Source organism: Felis catus, chromosome A2 (assembly GCF_018350175.1).
Source record: "Felis catus isolate Fca126 chromosome A2, F.catus_Fca126_mat1.0, whole genome shotgun sequence".
NCBI lineage: Eukaryota > Metazoa > Chordata > Mammalia > Carnivora > Felidae > Felis > Felis catus.
The window spans coordinates 125,955,616-125,978,788 of record NC_058369.1 but is presented as its reverse complement, the minus strand read 5'-3'; the positions used below and the strand labels follow the sequence as shown (position 1 = coordinate 125,978,788).

General features: G+C 44.9%; 1 long non-coding RNA gene across 1 annotated transcript; it reads left to right on the top strand.

Annotated features, from left to right (window-relative positions):
* The first annotated feature begins 1,030 nt into the window (after window positions 1-1,030).
* On the top strand, window positions 1,031-12,324 carry LOC123383955. Its single transcript, XR_006594403.1, has 3 exons — window positions 1,031-1,132; window positions 1,318-1,411; window positions 7,806-12,324. It is a non-coding gene; the product is annotated as an uncharacterized LOC123383955 (long non-coding RNA).
* The last annotated feature ends 10,849 nt before the right edge of the window (window positions 12,325-23,173 follow it).

Sequence of the window (23,173 nt, the reverse complement as noted above, 5' to 3'; positions counted from 1 at the left end):
ACAATATCCTGTTCCATGTGAAATGCAGTTCTCTAACTTAGTTTTTCTCCTTCAAATCCATCTTCAGAAAGTGGCGATGGGGAAAGAAAGCTAGTAAATGGACAGAAGAAGAAGGAAAGACTCCAGGAACTTCTCCCCTGGTCCTTTTGACTGCTCACAATTAAACTGTGACTACTACTTTCTGTTTGGTGGTAATCATATGCTATCCTTTTCAGTGAAGTTTTTCTTACTGTATTTATGTGTTTGTTTCTCAAGTTTAAATGGATTTTTCCACACTGAATGAACCTATTGACCTATTATTTGATAAGCTTAACCTACATGCATTTATTGTCGTCATTTGATTCATCTTAAATCTGACTTACTCTTTTGTGATTTTATACATCCTGGTTTTATACATCCTTGATTTTTCCTTCATTTTCAGTTACTTTACTTTATTTTATTTCATTTCATTTTTTTAATTTAAATTCAAGTTAGTTAACATGCAGTATAGTCTTGGCTTCAGGAGTAGAGCCCAGTGATTCATCTCTTGCATATCAAGAATATATTTTATTTTCTTTTATAATCCTTAGTATGTATTTCATTTTAGATTCTAATAGCTATTACCACTAAGCTGTTCAAAAGCATTACTCATTTTCAAAAAGCTGAGGGCAGTTTGAGCTCAGTGTTGCCAACAGAGAACCTGTGTGGCTTGCCCTTGGTTCTGTGCTTTATCCACCAGTGATGGTTGGTTCCTGTTCTTCATTCTGTGGTTGAAAGGTGAATTGGTGTTCACCTTTCAACCTAGCTTTCAACCTAGCTTCCAGTATTTTTCAGGCTTTACCAATGCGTCATTGCCCTACTGAGAAGGCCTTCTTTTTTATCTGGTTCTATAATACTCTGAAACACCAGAGTATGAAAAAGTCACACCCCCAAGAATGCTTCCAAGGTTCTTGCCATCGTCACCCTAGCTATCCCTATTTCTGGAGACTGCCATCCTCCAGAGTATCCCAGGCCATTGCCAGTCCTCTTAACTGTTTTGCTCTCAGATGCCCTATTTTCTCACAATTGGTGGAGGAAGGAACATGGGTTGCTAATGCAACTTTGGCTCTTTCATAGGTCAACAATTCCATGGGAAGAGGAAGATGCAATTGAGGTGAGTTTGCGCATCTGGGGAGCTCAGAAGCTGGGATGGCCCTTCAGAGTTGTCCAGAGTAGACAATGGGTCAAAGGCACTGGATATGGGGCTACCCTGGGAAGGGGGCAGGATCCCGGGTGAGGCAGTTCTCTTCAGTTAAGGAAATCTGGAAAAGGGTTCAGCTGAGGACTATGTTCTGGCAGAGCTCTCAGCGGTTGGAGAACGATTTCTGCTGTCCTGAGGGGGGATCTGGACGACACACGACAGCATCTGCCTCATAATTACATCCTTATTCATGTAAGTTTTACACATTTTCTGTCTCTCCACTGGGCTGAGCTTGATGAAAGCAGAAACTGTGTCTATCATATTCAGTGTTCATGCCTAGTTCCCAGCACAATTTCTTTTTTTTTAATATTTATTTATTTATTTATTTTTGAAAAAGAGAGAGAGAGAGAGAGAGTGCACACAGTGGGGGAGGGGCAGAAAGAGAGAGGGAGACGAGAATCTGAAGCAGGCTGACAGCTCACAGCCTGACATAGGTTAGAACCCATGAACTGTGGATCATGACCTGAACCAAAGGTGGATCCTTAACCGCCTGAGCCACCCAGGCGCTTGCCCTACCCCAGCACAATTTCTAATATGCTTGTAGTATATATATTAGCTGAATGGGTGATAAATGAATGAGTGCATATCTCTAGGTATGGGGAGAGAGCCCAGAATGAAAGGAGAGAAAGAACTGTAAAGAGGAGAAGAATCCCCATCTCATATAAGAAAGGTGTTGGGAGATGTCGGAAAAATATTAAATGACCTTCTGATCTACACACAAAAAAGATAAATTAATGACTGTAGAGTAATTCCCCACATCCACTTGAGAAACACAGCTGGAAATTGTGGGAAGAATATTTATGATCTTCAGATCCAAAGAGGGACATTAAATAATTGTCTGGTACAATGATTTCTACCCTTCTGGGACCTGAAGCTCACTATCATGATTTTCTGACATAGCCTGCATCCAAATATATGCTACTAACATTGTGTGCATGGGTTTTGTTATAGTGAATTTAAATTAATTTGTGGTAGATAGACAGGTGGGTATATTAGATAGATGACAGATAGATAGATAGATAGATAGATCTCAGTATATCCTAATATTTTATGCCACTGAAATATTTTGAAATGCCTTAGAGTATCTACAAAATCAGACTGTGAGAGACTTTCCTAGAATTTTAACCAGACAAGCCCAAGAAGGGACCCTGTTTGGCTTTACTGTCATTTATCCCTGTCTCTGGTATGTTCAGTTAATGTTGGGACCTGGCTCCAGACACATTTGCTTCTTGCTTTCTCTGCTCTCTGGCCTAGACCCTTCTCCCTGAAGACTGACTCAATGAGCAAAGCAGAAAGAGGCCATAAAACTGATAAAGACAGCAAAAGCTCAGGGAGATTCCCACCTCCCAAAGGGCGCCCTGGAAGGATTGCACATGCCTTACTAGCCAGGAGGCCTGAGCTGTGAAATGCAGCTTCCCGCTCTGACGGAGCCTCCTAAGGTGGGAGAATTGCACTGTGTCCTCCCCACAGAGGGAAATGGATAAAATGGCTTTTCTTAACTAGAAACGTCTTCAGCACAGGACTCTTTCTCAGGCACCAGTCTTCTTGGCTCCCCGTTCAAGTGCAGAGTCCCCAGGTGTCCATCCCAAAGAGACCATCCTTGCTTGGACTGCCCTGGGTCCATTGTATATTGAGACCACCACTGGAAACACAACATTGTATACTGAGCCTCTGGTTTGGTGTAATAGTTAATCTTCACGCGGCCCTATGGGTAGGTATGTTTATCTCTATTTTACTCATGAGGGTGCTAAAAAAAAGAAAGGGTGTGCAATTTATTCAAGGCTATCAGCCAATAAATGGCTGAACTGGGATTTATTATTATTATTATTTTGTCATTTATTCAGCAGCTCATTTTCAGGCACCCACTTGTACCAGGCCAAGGGGCTGTGACATTCCTACGGTCTCTCTGGGGAACATGCCATCAGCAATGACCTCACCACCTGTCTCCATCTGTGGGTATTGGCAGCCAGGCCCCCCAACCTAAAACCTTTAACGATGACCCGCAGAATCCCCTGAAACTTCTGGGGGAAAGGGGAAGGTTGAAGGGCTAGACATGTTGGAATTCTCAGATGTCTCTGCAGGATCACAACCATCTGTGAAGACCTGACACTGGCACATCCCACAGTCTGTACCATGGCACCTTGGCATCTAGGCCAGGTATCAGGTGGATGGTAGGTAAGCCAAGTAAAGCCTGCTGCCATCCACAGAAACGTGATTGGACATTCTGCCCCAGGCTGCTCCTCGTGCTATGCAAGTGTGTATCTGCGTGTGCATGTGGCAGCATGGATGAACCTGTGTGTGCCCGTGTGTGTATACCTGTGTGTGCCCGTGTGTGTATACCTGTGTGTGCGTGGTGCTTGTGTGTGTTGTGTTTGCCTACTATGCCCCAGGGGCGCCCTGACATGGAAACTGAACATCTTAATGTCCAGATTTAAAAAGCCATTTATTTACCTCCAGCCTTCTTCTGGGCAATAAAAGCTTCTCCGGGCTCTACCGTGCCCTGGCTCTCTCAGCCTTTAGAAATAATAATCATAGTAGTCAACACACACTGACCACTTAGTCTTCCAAGTATTACTCTAGGCAACTTTATGAGTTGGGAGCCTAACCGTTAATCCTGAGGTCAGCCCAATGGGGCTTCCACTTCTCGCTACTCCCTCTTTAGAGATGAGGACAGGGAGGCAGCCAGAGGTCCCTGTGAAGCTGGGTTGGAATTCAGACCTTCCGGCCTCAGAGCCTGCTTTCCTAAGCATGGCTGTGACCTCCCCGCTGCACCCTGTGTGCCTCCCAGAGCTACCCAAGGTGTCTTCCTTCATTTGTTACAACCCCAAGATGCAAGCTGATTGGCAGGGGTATTTCCCAGGTTTCATCTTCACAAGGTCAAGGGGGTCAGAGTAACCCTGAAGGTTAGACTCTCTAGGGTTTCCTCCATGTACTCTTCTGCTATCACCTGGGAAGGCAGGTGAGGTCAGCCCCAGTGGTAGAGCTGAAGCATCCATAGGCCCTGGCATGAAACAACCAAGAGGTGAGGTCAGAACTGAGCAAGCATGGAATAGTGGGAAAGGCTGGAGAAGCCAAAGACACATGGAGATCAGGTCATCTGCTGGGGCAAATCAAGTCAGGTGTCAGGGGCAGGATGGCAGGTAGGACAGGTTTCCATAGAACCAGGGCTTCTGAAGCCACCTCCTCTCCTCACGGCCCCACCTTCCTTCCCCTTTTAGTAGATGGTTGCTTCTGGAAGCTTCTTTTTGTCCGTTTGGGAGGAAAACCAAGTATCAAGACAGGGCTTAAGATGTTAAGGGAATAAACAAGGGAAAACAGAATGAAGATGACTACTTTTATTTTAGAGAAAAGCATACTGATACTTAAAAGCTTTTTTAGATTTTTTTTTAATAAACATGAGCAATTTTCCCAGCAGCTCTGCTTAATCCCCCCTCATGCTAGTAAACTGTGAACTGCAGAAAAACACCCCCAGCGTTGCGCAAAGGGGCCCTTTGATGAGACCTGACCCAGTGACTCCAGAGCTAGTGGGCGGGGCTTGTCTTTCAGTACCCGCCCCCCACTGCCCTTGTACAAGGCACAGCTTGCACAGCCATCCACAGCGGCCCCTCCTGGGGCGCTCACTCTCTGGCAGTCTGCACCGCGAGGGAGAATACACGTCCTGCGCATGTGGATTTATTCATCTTTCCTCTATCAGTAAGGAGATGGAGCTATAGCACATTAAATATTTACAATTATCAGAGACAAGACAGTGCACACCACCAAACCAAGATAAGAATGCAGTTTTAAAATATTTACAATGAACACGTCTTGCTCCTTCTGGTTCTTTTCTTTGGCCTGGCATTGTAGGTCTCTGATCTCTTTATTGTATTTTCTTTCCAGCCCCTCTGTAGTTTGAAATGTCTGACAGAGCCTCATAACTAAATCTTAAGAGGACTATCATATATATGAGAGACACAGGGGAAATTTCCTCCTGGGCCTCCAAGCAAGAGGGCCCTTCTCCCCGTCCTTTCAGCTGGTGCGTGTGTCTCCTGCGTATGCTGCGAATGCCCGAGTCAGGTTTCTGGTGGTTCCGTCAATTTCGTGTGGTCCCACCTAGAACAGGGCCAGTGGAAGGAACTGGCATGGTATGCTTCTGACCCCCTGCTAGCTGTGAGAACTCGTGTGCCCTGGTCACCTGAAAATTTAAAGTTACTTTAGACACTAGAGCTAACAATGGGCTGGGAATGGACTGGCTTATGATTTCCTTTCATTAGTTCAGTCCTGAAATGTTACACATTATTACACCCCAAAGCACAACATCATCTTGTTCGATTTAAATCTTGACGCCTTGAAAGATTCCACTCTTTCCTTTTAGATCTTCAGACAACCAATGATCAGAAACACTGGAATTTGGTACAACTAATAATCAAAAACAACGGAATTCTTTCTGGCCTGAATGGGCTGTATTAGCAACACCAGGGTAAAAAAAAGTGTTAGAAGAACAAAGACAGGAAAGATAATCCGGCCCTTAGTTTAATTGTAAAGAATGTGAAAGAAGCTTCGACTATGAAATAGTTGGCTCTCCAGAGAGATGAAGGATCTCCAGCATTTGGGATGGGGTGCCAGAGAATTATCAGGATCATAGGCGTTTTATTTGATGGGTGCCATATTTGACCTTGAAGTGGCAAGGCTGGCACTCCATCGTGTCCTGGGGATTTCCTGACGTCCTTGCTCCCTGGCGGTATCTGCCCCTGGGCTCCGAAGGCCTTGATTCTGAGTATGAGCCTGTGCACGTTTCTGGTGTGTATTTATATCGAGGTGGCTGTGTTGCCAAGGAGCTCTGAGAGAAAGCAGAGCGGAGATAACTTCTAATCCACCTTTCTGTGATAATGTGGCGCAAAGTGAAGAGACCCAGGGCTCCATCCCCCTGGTCTGGCATTGCCCCGGGAGGGGCAGGCCCAAGGGGTGTTTTTAGCAAACCCAGCAGACACTGGGGTGAGCTTTTGCATTGGAAACTCTCATGACCACACCAGAGTGTAACTGAACTCTGTGCAGCAAATAGAAGAGACTAGGAAGGAAGAGAAGAAGAAAGCAAAATTTAATTTGTAGGCGGCAAGAAATAGATTGGAGTGACCATTCCAGAGATTTGGCAGGCAGGGAATTCGAATCTGAGAACGTTAGAACTGGCAAGGAGCCCAGAGGGCACTGAGAGCAGAGAGAGGAAGTCCCTTGCCCGAGATTACCGGGGGAGCTGGCGACAACAGGGCTATGGAGCCCAGCTCGGGGCTCTGTGCTCCACATCCTATGTACTCAGTGGCTCCAAATGGCAATGAGATGCTTTCCCTGTCAACACAAAGCTGGCACAAAGGAGCTGTCTCCTGAGGATTCTCTCCTGGTGGGCCTTCAGTTCTATCATCAGAGGATGGATTGAAAAGTCTGGAGCTCTCCATAGGAATAAGATCAAAGAAGATGTGGAGAGGGACAGTCCATCATAAGCATATAGGTTGTGTATTAAGATGAAATGTGGTAGAGTGGGCAAAGCAATACACCTGGCATCAAACAGACCCGGCCTTACATCCTAGGCTTCCCTTGCATGAACCTGGGCGACTCATTGACGTTCGTGGTGCCTCCATTTCCTTATCTTTAAAATGGGGATCAGGACACCTTCCTCACAGACTTGTAAGGCTCGCATAAGGAAACATGCATGAAAACCTTTTGTGATTAAAAAAAAATGTGCTTTACGGGGCACCTGGGTGGCTTAGTTGGTTAAGTGTCTGACTCTTGGTTTCAGCTCGGGTCATGATCTCACAGTTCATGGGTTCAAGCTCCACACCAGCCATTGGGCTCCATGCTAGCAGTGCGGAGCCTGCTTGGGATTCTCTCTCTCACCCTCTCTCTGCCCCTCCCCACCCCCTCTCTCTTTCTCTCAGAATAAATAAATAAACAGAAATGTGCTTTACAACAGAGTCTGGGCACCTAAGGAATTGACCTTTGGTAACTCTTTTTCATTAATAAGCACAGACAGCTGGTCACTGTTTATCCTTGCCATCCTTATCTTTTTCTACTGCCCCCAGATGATTCTCCATCTCAATCATAGCCTGATATGGGGGGAAGGGCATAAGCTAAAAGTTTATCAAAATGCCACAGGTGCTCCTCAGGAGCCCATGCAGTGCTCCCAGACAGCACCTTTTAGAGCAAGACTTCCTCATTGACCCCAAGCAGGCTGTCCTCCAAGGTGGAGTGGAGAAGAGCTAGAGAGGTCCCAGACCTTGGCCTTAAATTTCTGATGCCTCTATCATTTCATAGCACAAAACCCCTCTAGGAGAGAATGGTCTATTCACAAGGAATTTTAATAATAAGTAGAATAAGAAAAACAATACAGAAATGACTCACGGCATAAAAAGAACATTAATAAAGGAGCTGTGGCTAACCATAGAACTGAGAGCTCTTCTGGGCTCATAACCCCAGCATCCAAAGTTGTCTTTCTTACCAGCGTTGGGTTTGTGAGGTGGTAGGTTGGATTAATAATCCAGTTTAGCCTGGCGCAGCCATCCAACATAATCCTTTACAGGCCCTGATGGGGTTTTGTGTTTTGTTTTGTATGCAGGATATTCTCAGAGGTTCTGGCTGTGACACACCCCTGGGTTCTGGAATTTGTAGGATTCCTCTGGTTCATCTGGCTGATGGCCAAGGTCAGACTGTAGTACCAGCAGAATAACTGCCCTGGTCTGTGGACATCATCAGTACCTTTCTCTGAGTGGGCAAACCAAGGAGCCCATCACTGGGGCTCCCAAGTGGCCAGAGGCCCTGAAGAGCTGGCTGTGGGCCTTCTGGGTAATAGAGGTCAAAACTCCAGCACAAGGAGTTCACCAGAGGAGAGAAACTATCATTCTCTGAACACAAACAACATGATCCTGGCTCTGAGCTTTCCTCTTTAAGGAGAATGCCTTCCTGCTGGTAATTATGTGTCTAAATGCTCCCATGCTCAAGCCTACTCAACTTTCATCTTACCCACGAGCCCAATTCAGCTGATAAATACTAATGTGTGCCTATAAGGCATTTTGATTCATGTTGACCTGTTTTGAAGCTGAGTAAAGGCCTGGGTCTAGGCTGGTTTCCATATTCAAGGGGAGTACAGAAAGGGCCATAATGGTCATTGGTCTACCAGGAACACAACTTGAGGCAGTGGCTAGGGGACAAGAAACAAGGTATGTGATTCCCAACTCCTGCTATCTGGGAAAGAACTGGTAAAGCCAAGCAACTCAAGGTGTCAGGGCCACAGCCAGGGTCTAGTGCAGGATTGCTGCATCAGTGGAAGGTTTGTGTGTGGGACAAGTAGCTGGGCAGGAGCTCCGTTGTATGTATGGAGCATCTCTGAGGAACTATAAGGAAGTGCAGTTAACAAATCAACATTCACAGCATGAGATCCAGGCCGGGGGTGGCAGGACTGTTGCAGTTCCCACCAGGAGTGAGCTAGGAACAGGGCATGGCCGGGCCTGCAAGTAGAAGCATGGAGACCTTCAGCGACAACGGTCAACTTAGTCTCTGCTTTCAGCCTTTTTAGATCCTATCCTCCTTCGAGGCATAGGTCAAGATCACCTCCTAAAAACAAAGTTTCCTTGGTTTTTTCCAACACAGGGACCTCTTCCACGTCATATTCCCCAAAGAGCTTTACCTCCATCTTTCTCACTTTGACCCAGAAGAATGTCTTGCCCTGTTTCTTCTACCCTAGCATCTGAGCTGAAGCTACTCAGAGGCAGGTACTAACTGAAACACTCATTAGACACATTTCGTGCATTATGCTTCACCCTAAAGTTACTCGCATCAGATAAAGTACCTCCCAGCTCTTCACCACCAGCCACAACAACAGTGTGGGCATCTGAGGTCCTCGCTGGCTCCAGACTCTAGTTCAGTGATTGCTCTCTAGCTGGGAGACTTGCAGGTCCCCTAAGTCTGAGAGTAGTGCTGGGTTGAGCTGTTCCAGGCAGTAGACCAGTGGGGGCCTTGTTTCTGTATCTAAGACGATGCATCTTAGTTGACTTATTTTGTTTTTTAAATACCATTTACTTAGTGACTTTAGAAAGTCAGAATAGGTGGGAAAGAATTCAGAATCAGAGAAAAAAAGAGATCCTACTTGGGAATATTGCCTGCAGTTGACATTCGCCTTTCCTCTAGATCATTCTTGACTTTGCATCCTGTCTGCAGAGTGACACTCTGCCAACCAGACATAGTCACCTGCTGGGCGACTCACTCAGGGCTCCTTGGCTCTGTCTGGAAAATCTCTCCCTCTCTCTCCCATCCTTGTCTCCCATCCCCCTCCTCCCAGCTCAGGGCCTTTGTTGACGTTGACAGCTCATCCCTAGGCCATCATTCATCCTGCCCATGGCAAACTTTGGAGAAAATAAAAAACCCTGCTCCCCTAATCTCATTAGAAGGGCTGCAAATTGAATTTAGCCCCTCTCAGTGTCCCCTCAGCTGGCTGTCATTAGAAGCAGAGGCTGGGCCTTGGCTGAGACCCAAAGACCAGCTAACTGAATTTGAGATGCTGTGGTCTTGACAGGCCAAGGGAGGTAATTGAAGAGCCGTGGGGCTCCTGGTAACATTTCAGGCTGGGATTACACTGGGGATCCAAAACCCCCATCTGCATTGGTGTCGGGGGCACTAAAGAGTCACCCGCTGGGCTTCCAGGGGTCGAATTATTGATAAAGAGATCATTCCCAGTGGAAGGTGGGGGAACGATGGGGAGGGTGCATTTGGTTATGATGCAAAGTGGGTGTTATAGGTGGGGGAAAGGGACACACTGGTCACTGAGGGTCAGCAAATCACCCAAAGTTAGAGAGTGTTGTCTAATGAAAAGAAAAGGCAGTTTGGAGAGACTAACAGATAAAGCTAGAGAATGTGAGGAAAAGAAATATTGAGTTTGAAATTGTGGGCATAATTTATGTGTTTGTCTGAATTTTAGTATTTTTCTTCCTGGATTATTTTAGCTTTATTATTTTTTTTTCACCTCAACAGTAAACCCAGAGCATAGGGACACTTTTCTACAGCTGAAAAATCATATTTTTGTAAAAAAGAAATGTACAAAATGTCTGTCTCCATGTAATTAAGCACCTAACAGAGGTTCAGGTGGATGACACACACTGACAGACTTCTGGGGCTTCTTAGTTCCCAGATCTATCATGATGATTTCAATGTGGTTGAAAGTTCACTGGAATCCTGTTTTAAAGAAAAGGAGACTGACAAAAATTAACCAACTACTATGTGCCAGGCATGGTCTTCACGGCAGCAGAACAAGGTGGGCATTACTCTGACTTGTGGCCCCACTCTATTGATGAGGAGACTGAGTCTTGAAAAGATTAGTCAGTCTCTTACCCAGGGTCATGGGGATGATAAGAGCTGGGACTGAGATTTAAACCCAGGACTGCCTGGCTCCATCAATGTGGAGGCCTTCCTGGCTTAGCATAGTGTTAGTTTTTCCACTCTGGGTCATCTCCCTAAAAGAAGTCACCATGGTGAGATCTGTTACTCAGAGGCAGTGAGGATGGGAGCACAGGCTGGGGGCCTGCCAGACTCATTCCACCATGTACTAGCCATGTGACCTTGGGCATTTCCAAATCTCTCTGTGCCTTCCTGGAAAATGGGGATAGTAATAGGATTTGCCCCCCTGGTTTACTATGAGGATTAAATGAGCTGCCCAGTGCCTGGCACACTGTATATGCTCACTATGTGATATCCAACTAGAATTTAAATTATAATTACTGATGTATGGCACCATGAAGAATGTTCACTTGCATATCCATTGGCCATCACCTGTTTTCCTTGCCTAATGTTCTCAGATTTAGAGTCAGAACACCTCACATTTACATCATGGAACTTACCCATAAGTGCAATTTTTGGTGAAGACTAAAGGATGAACCCAAGGCTTTTCCTATGTTGATTATATCCATGGGTTTTTTCCTCCAGCCTATGTTCTGTAATGTTGGGTGAGGTAAGACTTCTAGCTCTCCCATACCTGTGATTACCAAGTCCTGGCTCCTCATTAGGCATTTTATACATTTTACCTCATTTAATGCTCACTTTTACTCATCTTACAATAGATAGGTTTCATTTCCATCTTTTAGATGAGGAAAGTGCATTTACGTTATGCTTTCCATATTCCATCATGCCTACAGCATTAACTACAGCCTTAAAGTTGATCTAAAATGGCATAGACTACTAAAATATGGGTTTTACTACATTTGACAAGACTTATTTCGGTAACTAAAGGCGCTCCTGTCTGTCACCGTATATCCCAATGGTGCTCAGGTTTCAGATTCAATGAACCTTTATTGAACACTGACAGTGTGCCTGGCTCTGGGTTGACAGGCTTTTCCATATTGTCTCATTTAAGTCACCATTAATTCTATGAAGAAAGGCCTTATGATTCCTACTTAGCAAATAGAAAGGTGGTTTAAAAACATGTAGGGGGGTTTTCTAGGGTTGCACAATTACTAAATGGAGTATGGGAGAAAGAGGCCTGGGCAGCCTCTAACTGTACCACCTCCAACAGGCTAGTTATGGAGCAGAGATAAGCCATCACCGCTGTGCCTTGTACACATTCCTGACCCAGGGAATCACGAGCTACAATAACAATAAACTGCTGTTTTCAACCACTAAGGGTAGGATAGTTAGCTACACAGCAAGAGATAACCAGAACAGTGCCTCTCAGAGGGTTCTTGTGAGAATTAGGAGTTGATATGCTAAGGGCAGTGCCTGGCAGTCAGCATTCAAAAAAGGAGAGTTGTTACTCATTCCACAAACATGTGTTGAGCACCAAGTTGTTCTGCACCCTGTACTGGCTGGGAGGGATGCAGAGTGGATGTGATCCAAGGTCAGGACCCTGTGGAAGTTAGGATCAACTAGAACCTGGTCACAGACTTGTGTTAAATGAGGAATATATTTTCCTGCACTCTGGTCCTACGTGTCATTTCTTTCCCTGGGAGAAGTACAAGTGTCCAGCCTCTCACTGTAATGGGACACCTGCCCAGTCTCTGGGCAGGCCTGGAGGGGTTAAGCTCATGGCTGTTGCCCCATCGCTGTGGACGAACATCCCGCTGCTATTGATTCCTGGTAAGCACGGATGCCCTTCCCAGGTCAGAAGAGAAACTCAAACCATTGTTGAGTAAATATAGTATTCTGTTCACTACATCAATTAGGCTGACCCTAGGGGCTCTGGGAGCCCCCACTGCCCCCAATTTGCAATGACAGCTGCCATGCTAATGAATCCACATTGACATGATAATTAAACAATTACACAAAGTGGGGCTTTCCTAGTGCAGCAGCTTTAGCAGGGGAGCCAGGGTGGCCACAGACTGGAGGAGGCCTGGGGGTTGTTCCAGGGTGAGGTATACGCAATGCCTGGGTCATTCTGGGACTTGCCCCCAGGGGCAGCCTGCTGGGGCACAGCAGCTGCTGCCTCTGGTGCTGGTGGTAGGGGTGGGGCAGGTGGGGCCAAGGAAGGATAGTGCCCAAGTGTGCTCACATGCCCTTGCTCACCCACTTGCTCTCTCTCCTTGGGAAATCCCTAATTGGGTGAAGCCTGAATGGAATCCCCTGTCCCTTTCCGGAGGGGATGGGGTACCCTGTCAACTCCATACTGGCCCAGCCCTTCCTCTCTGGAAGGCTTAGAGACGTCCAAAGCAATGTTGGGCAAATAGGGACAGCAAAAGCCAGGGAGCTGTGCCTTCCTGGCATCAGAAGAAATTGCTGAGAGACCACCCTCCTCACTAGCCCTGGGGAAGTGATTCCTTCTATAAACAGATCATCACAAATGCAGAAAGCCCTGGCCTCTTGGTGCAACCTCACGGTTTACTATGACTTGAGCACACCCCAACCAGCCACAGCCCACTTTGTGAGAGTATAGACATGCGGGTCAGGCGGACTGGGTGCGTGCTCCACTCTTCAACTTAACTGTGTAATCTTTGTAATCTTGGGCACATCAAAAGGCCTTTCTGAGCCTTTATTTCCTCCACTATAAAATGGGCTCACAATGATTGCGCTGCCCAACTGTACTCGAGATGAAACAAGACGGTTTATGTAAAAGGACTAAGACTATTTCACATAAATAATAAATGAGAGAATATTACAATAGTGAGAGTCCCCATAAAGATGAGTTCCATCTACAGAAATGATCAGGTTGAGGGGCGCCTGGGTGGCTCAGTCGGTTAAGCGTCCGACTTCAGCTCAGGTCATGATCTCACCATCTGTGGGTTCAAGCCCGTGTCGGGCTGTGTGCTGATAGCTCAGAGCCTGAGGCCTGTTTTGGATTCTGTGTGTCTCCCTCTCTCTCTGCTCCTCCCTTGCTCTCTTTCTCTCTCTCTCTCTCTCAAAAATCAATATTTTTAAAAAATTAAAAAAAAAAAAGAAATGATCGGGTTGACTGAATGGAGTTTAGAAAGCACAGATTAAGACACGCCTAGGGGCACCTAGATGGCTCAGTCAGTTAAGCATCCAACTCTTGACTTAGCTAAGGTCATGAGCTCACGGTTCGTGGGTTCAAGCCCCGCGTCGGGCTCTGTGCTGACTGTGTGGAGCCTGCTTGGGATTCTCTCTCTGCCCTTCCCGTCTCTCTCCTCTCTCTCTCTCTCTCTCTCTCTCTCTCTCTCTCTCACCCCCCTCTCTCTCATAATAAATAAATAAACTTACAAAAAAAAAAAAGACTTGGCTAGAAGTGCCTTGAGATGAGGGCATTGCTACTCTTGGGGACCCCTTGCAAGTAAGGCTTGTGTATAGAGTGTGCTCAGTATAGAAAAGGAAGAAAGAAGAACAAAAAATGACCTATTTGGGGAATATAAAGAGGCAGAAGAGGAGTGTCCTGGCTCAGAACTGTAAGGCATCATCAAACATTTATCTACTCATCCATCCATCATTCACAGAAAGATAAACATACATATTAGGGGATTATGACAGAGAGGTGAACACAGGCCAAACCAGGGCCTGGTCTTATAAATACCCGGTAACAAATGAATGAAGGAACAAGATGCATTCCCTGTCCTCCTGGTTCTCCACACAATGGAGCGTGCTGCCTCTTTACCTTATGCCTAAGTCAGTTTAGGGTGAGCCGTGATTTCTGGCAGGCAAAGGGACATCAGGTGTGCAGTATTACAAGAGAACACAAAGCAGGTGGTAACCTGGTGAGGACGTGCTCAGATGGACATCTTCAGAAGCATAAGCGTTCACCAGCAGGCAGATGAAGAGTTCAACGTTTGGATCAATGTTGGATTCAAACTTAGAATTCTGAAGCCACATCTATATTTAGCAGGAAAAGTGATGTGGTTGATTACTAATGTCTGCCCTGGGCACAGGAATGGAGAGAGAGAACTCACTCTTCATGCTAGCTATTTGTCATCTCAGGTTTAGGCAAGGTCTAAGATATCTTCTAGTAATAGAATTTTGTGATTTTTTAAATAGGCTAATCCAATCCTACTTACTGCATACTGTGAGCAGCTAGTATTACAGTTTGTTCCAGGAACCACGGTTTCGGTTCCTTTCTCTTCCTCGCCACTTACCTTAAGTAAAACCATTCAAGCTCACGAAACCTGTGCTGTCATGCAAAAGAAATTTGACTGCCTTGAGAAAAATCCAATTTGATTAGTTCAAGTAGTAAAAAAAAAGTCAAACTCTGTTAATTAATTCAACAAGCATTTACCAGGCACCAAGTTAAAAGCCTTGGGAATAAAGAACTGAGCTTCCTCAAATGGTCAATATCCAGTGTTTGAGTATGTTGGGGGTGCAAGAGGGTAGAAAGAGTCAGAAATACTTACAGACACACTCTTAAATCATAGGTTTAAGAAAGGACAATAGTCAGTGATGTTAAATTCCATAGAACTTGAGAATTCTTTGAGGAAAGCTCAAAACAAAATGTTTGGGGTGCGGGGTAGAGAGAGACAGAGAGACAGAGAGTGAGCGCGAGAGCGAGAGAGAGAGAGAGAGAGAGAGAGAGAGAATCTCAAGCAGGCTCCACACTGTCAGCACAGGGCCTGACTTGGAGCTTGAGCTCATGACCCATGAGATTATGACCCGAGCTGAAGTCAAGAGTTGGACACTTAGCCCGTTGAGTCACCCAGGCCCCCCCCCCCAGAAAGGGTATTAATGGCTGCCCTCATCTATGCTGTGGGAGCCAACATGGTTCTCAGATCGTGCTGGAGGTTTGAAGTTGAGCTGTTGGTATTTCTAATCCCCCTTCAGTCTCTACTGTCTGAAGGAGGCTGCCCTGTGCCTGGCAGTGCCCAGGCAGAGGCTAGAAGATGAGAGGCAGGGAGGAGTAATCAGAGGATCCCTTTGGACACACTACTCAAAGCGTGGTTCCTGAACTAGCAGCAGCAGCATCACCTGGGGGCTTGTTGGAGGTGTAGTATCTCAGGTCCAACCCCAGACCTCGCCACGCCGAATCGGACTTCTCACAAGATCCCTGAACAACTCCTGCAAGTTTAGAAGTACTCGTACAGTACAGGAGTGTCGCTCATGGCCTCTGCCTCCTGCGTGCTCAGAGCAGGCTCTCCACAGTGATACCTCTCCTCTCTCTCTAAACATTCTTCAGTGTTTTCTGTAGTTAGGCTCTAGCCTTTGCTCCCAGGCTTGCATCCCTGACGTATGCTCTCTTCCTGCCATTCTGTTTCTTTGGCATCAGGGAGAGCACTCTGTTGCCAGTCGAGTCCGCTGTGGCTCAGCAATGGGAGGATGCTGCATTTACCCAGCTGTGTTTTCCATGCCTAGTGGATGCCATCCCCTTTAGTTCTCTCTGTAAGTTTTCCAAGAGAAAAGAGACAAATGCATTCTATCGTGGGAAAGTGAGAGTTGGGAGAGAGGGAGAAGGAAAGAACAGGTGGGAGGGGTGGGACAAGGTGAGGGAGCCAGGAAAGCTACAAGAGAAGGTGTTGTTGATCAGCTCTTGAAGAAGGGGCGGCAGTTACAAACAATAGGATTCTGGGATCGCCCGGATGGCTCAGTCAGGAAAGCATGGGACTCCTGATCTCTGGGTTGTGAGTTTGAGTCCCACATTGGGTGTAGAGATTACTTAAAATATTTGAAAAGCAAACAAATAAACAATGGGATTCTGGGTTTTCTCTCCCATTTTTTCCTGTTCTTTATCATTCAAAGAATCACTCATTCAGTGGATATTCACCAAGGTGCCAGCTTTGTGACAGACTCTGTTCCAGGTGCTCAGGATATGGAGCTCGGTGAACCACACCTGAAGCGTAGGTGAGTGGAGAAGACAGTCACTAAAAAGCAGGCTGCAGAGGCCATAGCCATGTACTGGCATGGCAGGCTGCCATATGCCATGACTGGACTGGGCCTCCCTCCCCTCGTTGCTGGGGTATCTGAATTCTAAGGTGACCTAATGTATAAAAACACTCTATATAAAGTGACTGAAGGGTCTTCTGCTTTACCAGGTACTTCCCTTAGGATTAGTTTAATGAGGCGCGTGCATTCCTGGGTGCTCTGTGCACCGTCTCATTTACCCATCCCAGTCCTGCGAAACCGGTAGCAGAATGAGGACAAAACTGGGCTCAGAACTGAAACAGCACGCAGACTGTGGAGTCAGCCTCTGAACCCAGATCCTTGCTGGCCAAGGCTGCATTCCTGACCACTTAGTCAACAGAAGAGTAAAGGGCAGCTGGCAGCTAGAGGAACACCAATTGGACATTTCTGCTTTGAGTTAAAATTTTGGAATTCATTTGAAGTGAAAATATTTTGCCGGCCTCTAAAAAGGAAAACCACTCGGATCCCTTCCTTCATAGTAGTCACTCAACAAACATTGGTGGAAATGAATGGGGAGCTTGGAGACAGCCAGGACAGTGATGGGCTTGTTTAGGTCTGGGGGGGGCCAGAAACAGCAAACTCCACACTTGAGGCTATCAGGAATACTCTGCTGGGGGCTTGGCTTTATTGGTCCCTCCCACTCTGTGCAATCCTGGGGACTGTCAAATAAATGACAAGACTCATTTTACAAGTAGACCAGAAGTCTGCAGTGGCGAGCCCAAGCTGATTGCCTATCTTATCTTGAGTCATCAGTCTCTCATTCAGGCTTCCACAAACAACTCTGTCCTGCACTTTAGGAGCAAGGGGCTGATGGTGTGGGCATTTCCCAGGGCCCTGGTCTATCGGGAAGCCACTGCTGAGGGGACCTTGGCCAAGCTGAGGCTGTGTGGCCAAAGTGACAGGAAGGCTGGAGAGTTGAGGTTCTGGGGGTGGCCTCTTGGTTCTGAGAAATGATGGTGACATGACCACAGTGACAATGGTGTTGATAGGTGAGACATAATTTGGGCTTACCATATGCACTATTTCTGCATTATGTCATTTAACCTTGACAACCTTTAGGGAGCATAAAGAAACTGAGGTCCAGAGAGGCTGAATAACTTTCCTGAGCTCATACATTACTGTGTGGAAGAGATGAGACTTGAACCTCGGTGTGCTGGCTTCTAGAGTTTCTTACCCTCTTGCTTGGGACAGGGAATCGCCTTTCTTACAAAACCAAAACCCAAAGGCTTCAAGGATTAACTCCAGAAGGATTCCCTGCAGGGAGGACCCACCTCTTTGCCTCTGTCTCATTTTCCCCCTTGAGACCCTCTCACCTGTTTCTTCCTGCCACCCCTATGCTGCTTAGCACCACAGACACAGGCTGGAACTTTAAAAAATAAATAAATAAATAAATAAATAAATAAATAAATAAATAAATAAATAAAGGCTAGAACAGTATATAAGAAACAATGAATCAACCAAATTTGCCTAGAGCTGTACAGTTTTTCCATCTTAGCAGAAGCTGTTCCTCATTCCTAGCAAGCAAAGGGGTGTCAAGAGACAGGGTTCCAGGACCCTACTCCACTTAAATGAGACAGGTTTTACAGTGCCACAAAGATCCTAGGTTCTGGGGCCAGGCATTCCTGGGCTAGACACCTGACTCCAGGGCGTCCTGGTTCTCAGATCAGGAGCAGAGAACCTCAAACTTCCATGGTGGAGGCGCCTGGGTGACTCAATCTGTTAAGACTCCGACTTCGGCTGAGGTCATATTTTGCAGTCCGTGAGTTCAAGCCCTGCATCGGGCTCTCTGCTGACAGCTCAGCTCAGAGCCTGGAGCCTGCTTCAGATTCTGTGTCTCCCTCTGTCTGCTCCTCCCCTGCTTGCGCTCTCTCTCTCTCTCTCTCTCTCTCTCTCTGTCTCAAAAAAATAAACATTAAAAATTTTTTTAAAAAACATTCCATGGTGTTCTCACATGTAAAACAGGAACTGGGATAGTCCTTGCTTTGCGAGTTATCAGAGGATTAAATGAGACAATGTGCATGAAGTGTTTGTGGGGTGTCTGGCATAAATATGTGCTTGATAAATGGATTTTGTTATCTGTTTGCACAGCAAATACTAGTATCTATTCTATATATCGGGCCTTAGCCTCAGATTTCATTTTAACCATCTTCTTTTAAGCTCCTGGGTAGGTGTTCTGTTTTTCTTCTTAGAGATCTTATACATTTCTTAGAAAGTTTATTACTAGCCTCTGAAATTTTGAGTCATTTTAAATTGGGGCTTTTCCATTATAACTCCTTTAAAGCTTTTTCAACTATAAAATATTTCAAATATACTGAAAAACTTTCAAAAATAAGCATCTTAGCCCAAACTAAAGTGGTTAACTCCAGCCTTTTTCCAGTGCAGGCACATCTGCTAGGCCAAAGGACCCCTGTGTCATACCAAGGAAGTCATTCTCCCTCTGCAATTGATTGAGGGGCAGCCCACCCACTTCTGGAGACATTGCCACTCCCGACACCGTGCTGAGCAAAGTTTCTGTGTTTGTTGCCCTGAAGTCCCTCAAACTCAATGAAGACCTGGTCCTAGACACACACACATGCGCGCGCGCACACACACACACACACACACACACACACAGGCAGGTACAGGCACCCACCTTAAGTACACAAGCTGGTAGTACCCTGATTTCTGCTTTATATGCTTCTTTTTAAAAGATAGAAAAAATGCACTGGTAGCAATAAACATCAGTACTGAATAGTTTACCATTTTTGGATGCACCAATATTTAGTTAGATAAAAATACACTAATGCTTTTAAATTGTTTCTGATTTGTTTGTATTAAAAACTAATCATTGAAGGTTGTATATATGCAAATATCATTTCTCATCCCTATTTCCTTACATAAATATAATATCTTTTCATTATATTTATGGTTTATTTTTCCATATAAAAAGATTTAAATTTAATGCAGTGAAATTTATCAAATTTTTAAAAATGTTTCCTTTCCTGCTTTTAATTTTTCTTAAATTCTCTTCTATAACTATATCAAAAATTTACATTTGGTTCTTTAATTTACCTAGAATTTATTTTTGTGTATTATTTAAGGTAAGGATCTAATTTCTTTTTGTGTGAATGACCCACTGGCCCAGCAATATTCCTTGAATAGAATATCTTATTCTATTCCCTGAATAGAATAGAATAAGTCAGTGACTTATAAATGGTAAATCTTTAATAGAAATGTTTCCAGGAATTTGTGGTGGTCTGTTTCTGGCTTTTTAGTATAATCCATACAAATTTCACATTGAAGGCTTTATATTATAAAGGCTTGATATCTCTGTAAGGAAAATTCCCACATTTTCTTCTATTTCGAAAATGCCTGGATATTCTAGGCCCTTGTGTTTATCACTTTTAGGCCCAACTGGTATGTTATGGGGGAAAAACATATATGTATATATATGTGTATATATATAGACATAGATGTATACACGTGTGCGTACACACACACACACACACACACACACACACACACACACTGGTATTTTACTTGAAATTTCATTGCATTCAAAAATTAACCTGAGAGAGAACATACATTTGTATGATACTGATTCTTCTTGTCCATAAAATGGCCATACCTCGCCATTTATTGGAGTTCTCTTTCATGCCATCCAATAATGTCCCATATGTCTTTATAGAAGATTTTTGTAACTTTATTACATTTAATTCTAGCCAAATTATAGTTTATTTTGGTACAATACATTTTTCTAACATAGTTTCTAATTTGTTTCAGGCACAGAAGGATATTGTTGATCGTTGTATGTTGATCCTGCATCAAGTAATTTTGTTAAAAGCTTCGTTCTAATAGTATATTTGTAACCCTCCTCAAATAATGGTAATTTGTGTCTTTATTTCATTTCTGAGATCTTTAAGAAAAAAAATGGCTGAACCTTCAGTACCATGTGCGCGGGGAAAGGTAATAACCGGCCTCCTTGTTTGTGCTCAGCTTTGCAACGACTATGTCTAATGTTTCACCATCAAATCTAATATTTGTCCTTGGTTCTTGACGGGTTAAGGAAGTTCTCTTCAATTCATGGTTTGCTACAGGCTTCATAGCATGGCCGTTGGATTTTATCATATGCTTTTCCTGTCTTAATGGGAGGAGTCATATGGTTTGCCCCATTGATTGGAAGATTATCAGTATTATTTGTATAAAATAAGAGCTACTTATCCCTTGTAAGTTTTATAAAACTTTCTAGTAACACCATCCGATGCACTTTTGGCCAAGGAGATTTTTGCCTATTAATTTAGTTTCTTTAAGAGTTCAGGGTATATTCAGATTTGCTATTCCATTGTCAATTTCCTTAATTTATATTTTCCAGAAAGTTGGGGACTTCCTCCGACTTTCTCTTAAGATGTTTAAAGATTTTGAAAGTGTTTGCTCTTTCTGTAGTTATGGCCCCCTTTTCATTCCTACAGCGATTTAGTTGTCCATTTCTTGTTTAAGACTGTCTGAGTTGGGTTTTATACAACTTGAAACTAAAGACGTCCTAATGGACGTAAGGAAAGAAGTAGGAAAACCTAATGCAGCGGGTGACTCGGAACTTTTTGTCCATGCCACCATGACTTCTTTCATGCTACCCTTTGCTCTTTATTGTGTTTCAAGACTCTACTAAGCACTTAAATCCTCCAGGAAGCCTTCCTTGAGTGTTGCTCCATCCTGGTGAGCCTGGATGTTTTTCTTATGCTTTCCTCTATAAGAGCGTCAATCAATCTGAACAGAAATGATCACTTCTCCCATGAAATTGAATGCTCATTCAGGGCAAGGAAATCATATTCATCACTATATCATCAGAGGACAGCAAGTGTCTTGCACATAACAAGCACTCGACAAATACCTTCTGATCCAAGCTGTAAACAGAGAAGTGTGGCATACATCAGGAAGAGTAAACTGAGACCAGAGGTGCTCCAGAGAGAGCACTTTGCCCAGAATGCATCATCCTCAGACTATAAAAATACAGCAGCCCTTTACCCCCGTGGCCAGGCAGATTTCCCTCTCCCAGTCTCTTGCCTCCTCCTCTGTGAATATCTGGCCGACGCTGGGACATGGCAGACTGCCTCATGGCAACAAGTCCTTGGCTGGCACAGCTAGGATGGCCTCTTCTTACTCCAGTTTCCACCCCAACACGCTCCCCTCCCCTTTCTCTTTCCTACTCCCATCTCTGCCAAGAGGCAGAGAAATAAGGGAAACAGTGGAAAGGGCTGGGCTTTGGAGCCAAATAGCCTTCAGTTTAAGTCTTGCTTTTATCCCTTCTAAGCCATGCAATCTGGGGCAATTTCCTTCTCCTCTCTGCACCTTGGTTTCTTCCTTTTAATAATAATAGCTCCCAGAATTATGAAGTTCCTGCCTCATAGCAAATGTTCCACAACTTTACTGTGCAACATTTCAAGACCTTCTGATGTTCTAAACTAGAAGTATTTCCCCCTCTGTTCTCCATCTCCAGTCCCAAAATTGGGACATTTGAGTGCCCAGGAAGCTTCATGCACCTACTCCTGAGTCTCCAGTAGTTGGCAACTGTATTCAGCAGTAGGATACCGGTCTCTGTCATTCAGAGCCAATTATTCTTCCTCTTCTTTGAGCCTTGATCCACAATCTTATCTGCTGTTTCTCTCCCTCTGTGTGTGTGTCTCTTTGATTCTCTTTCTCCCTTTCCCCCCTCTCTCTTTTTCTTTTTATTAGGTGGAGGAGGTCCCTGGTTAGGAACGTCCCACAGCAATTTCATGGTACACTTAATCCTTTCGTTGTTTCCTAGCCCTTAAAGGGAAGAAAGCCAGGTGCTCCCCTCGTTCTTCATGGGTAACTTGATTATAAGAATTAAAAGGCTTTGATTACATTATTAATTTTGAAGCTGTGTGCCTCTCACCCAGTAAGGATCCAGGAGAGCCTCAGATGCAGATGGTCTGCAGACACTCTACGTCCTGGACAGTCACATATCAGATAATCCTTAGAACTCCTCGTCTATTTGCCTGGCACAGTGCAGGATCCTCACAGGACTTCCATGTGACGTTCACAACAATCCTGTGAAGTGAGAGGGACAGGTTCCTTTCATGTTTCAGGTGCTTTCCCAGGGCACTGGGGTCTCAAGGACTCAGTTACGTAAGTGACTTGCCCAAGGCCACAGCCAGGTAGTTTAGTGGTTATAGCAGAAACTAGAACACAGCGCTGCAGACATTTAGGCTGGGTTCTTTGTACTACACTATGCAGCATGAATAGCGACCGATGTAAGGTGATTCTTTGTACACACCAGAGTGTTTTTATTTCCACAATGAGCACAGACAGGTTGGTTCTACACTCCATGGGTATGCTTTCCAAAGATGCTGCAACAATATTCCATCCCATAATTTCTTCTCTAATGTGACCTTGGTACTTCCCCACATCAAGCAGCTTTGAGTCTGGGCTGCCCTTAGTGACTTGCTTATAGTCAATAGAAGGTGGCAGAGAAATGCCGCATGACTCTTGAGGCTAGAAAGGCCATACAATTTCCCTTGGGTTCCCTTCATTCAATTGTTCTTCACATACTCCCTCTTGGAATGTTCCTCTCCCTCTCCAGCTGCCATGATGTGAGAATCCTAACCCACAAGGAGTGTGGTACCAGTTGACAGTCCCATGTGAGCACAGGTTTTAAGTCTGCCTAGCCACCAGACA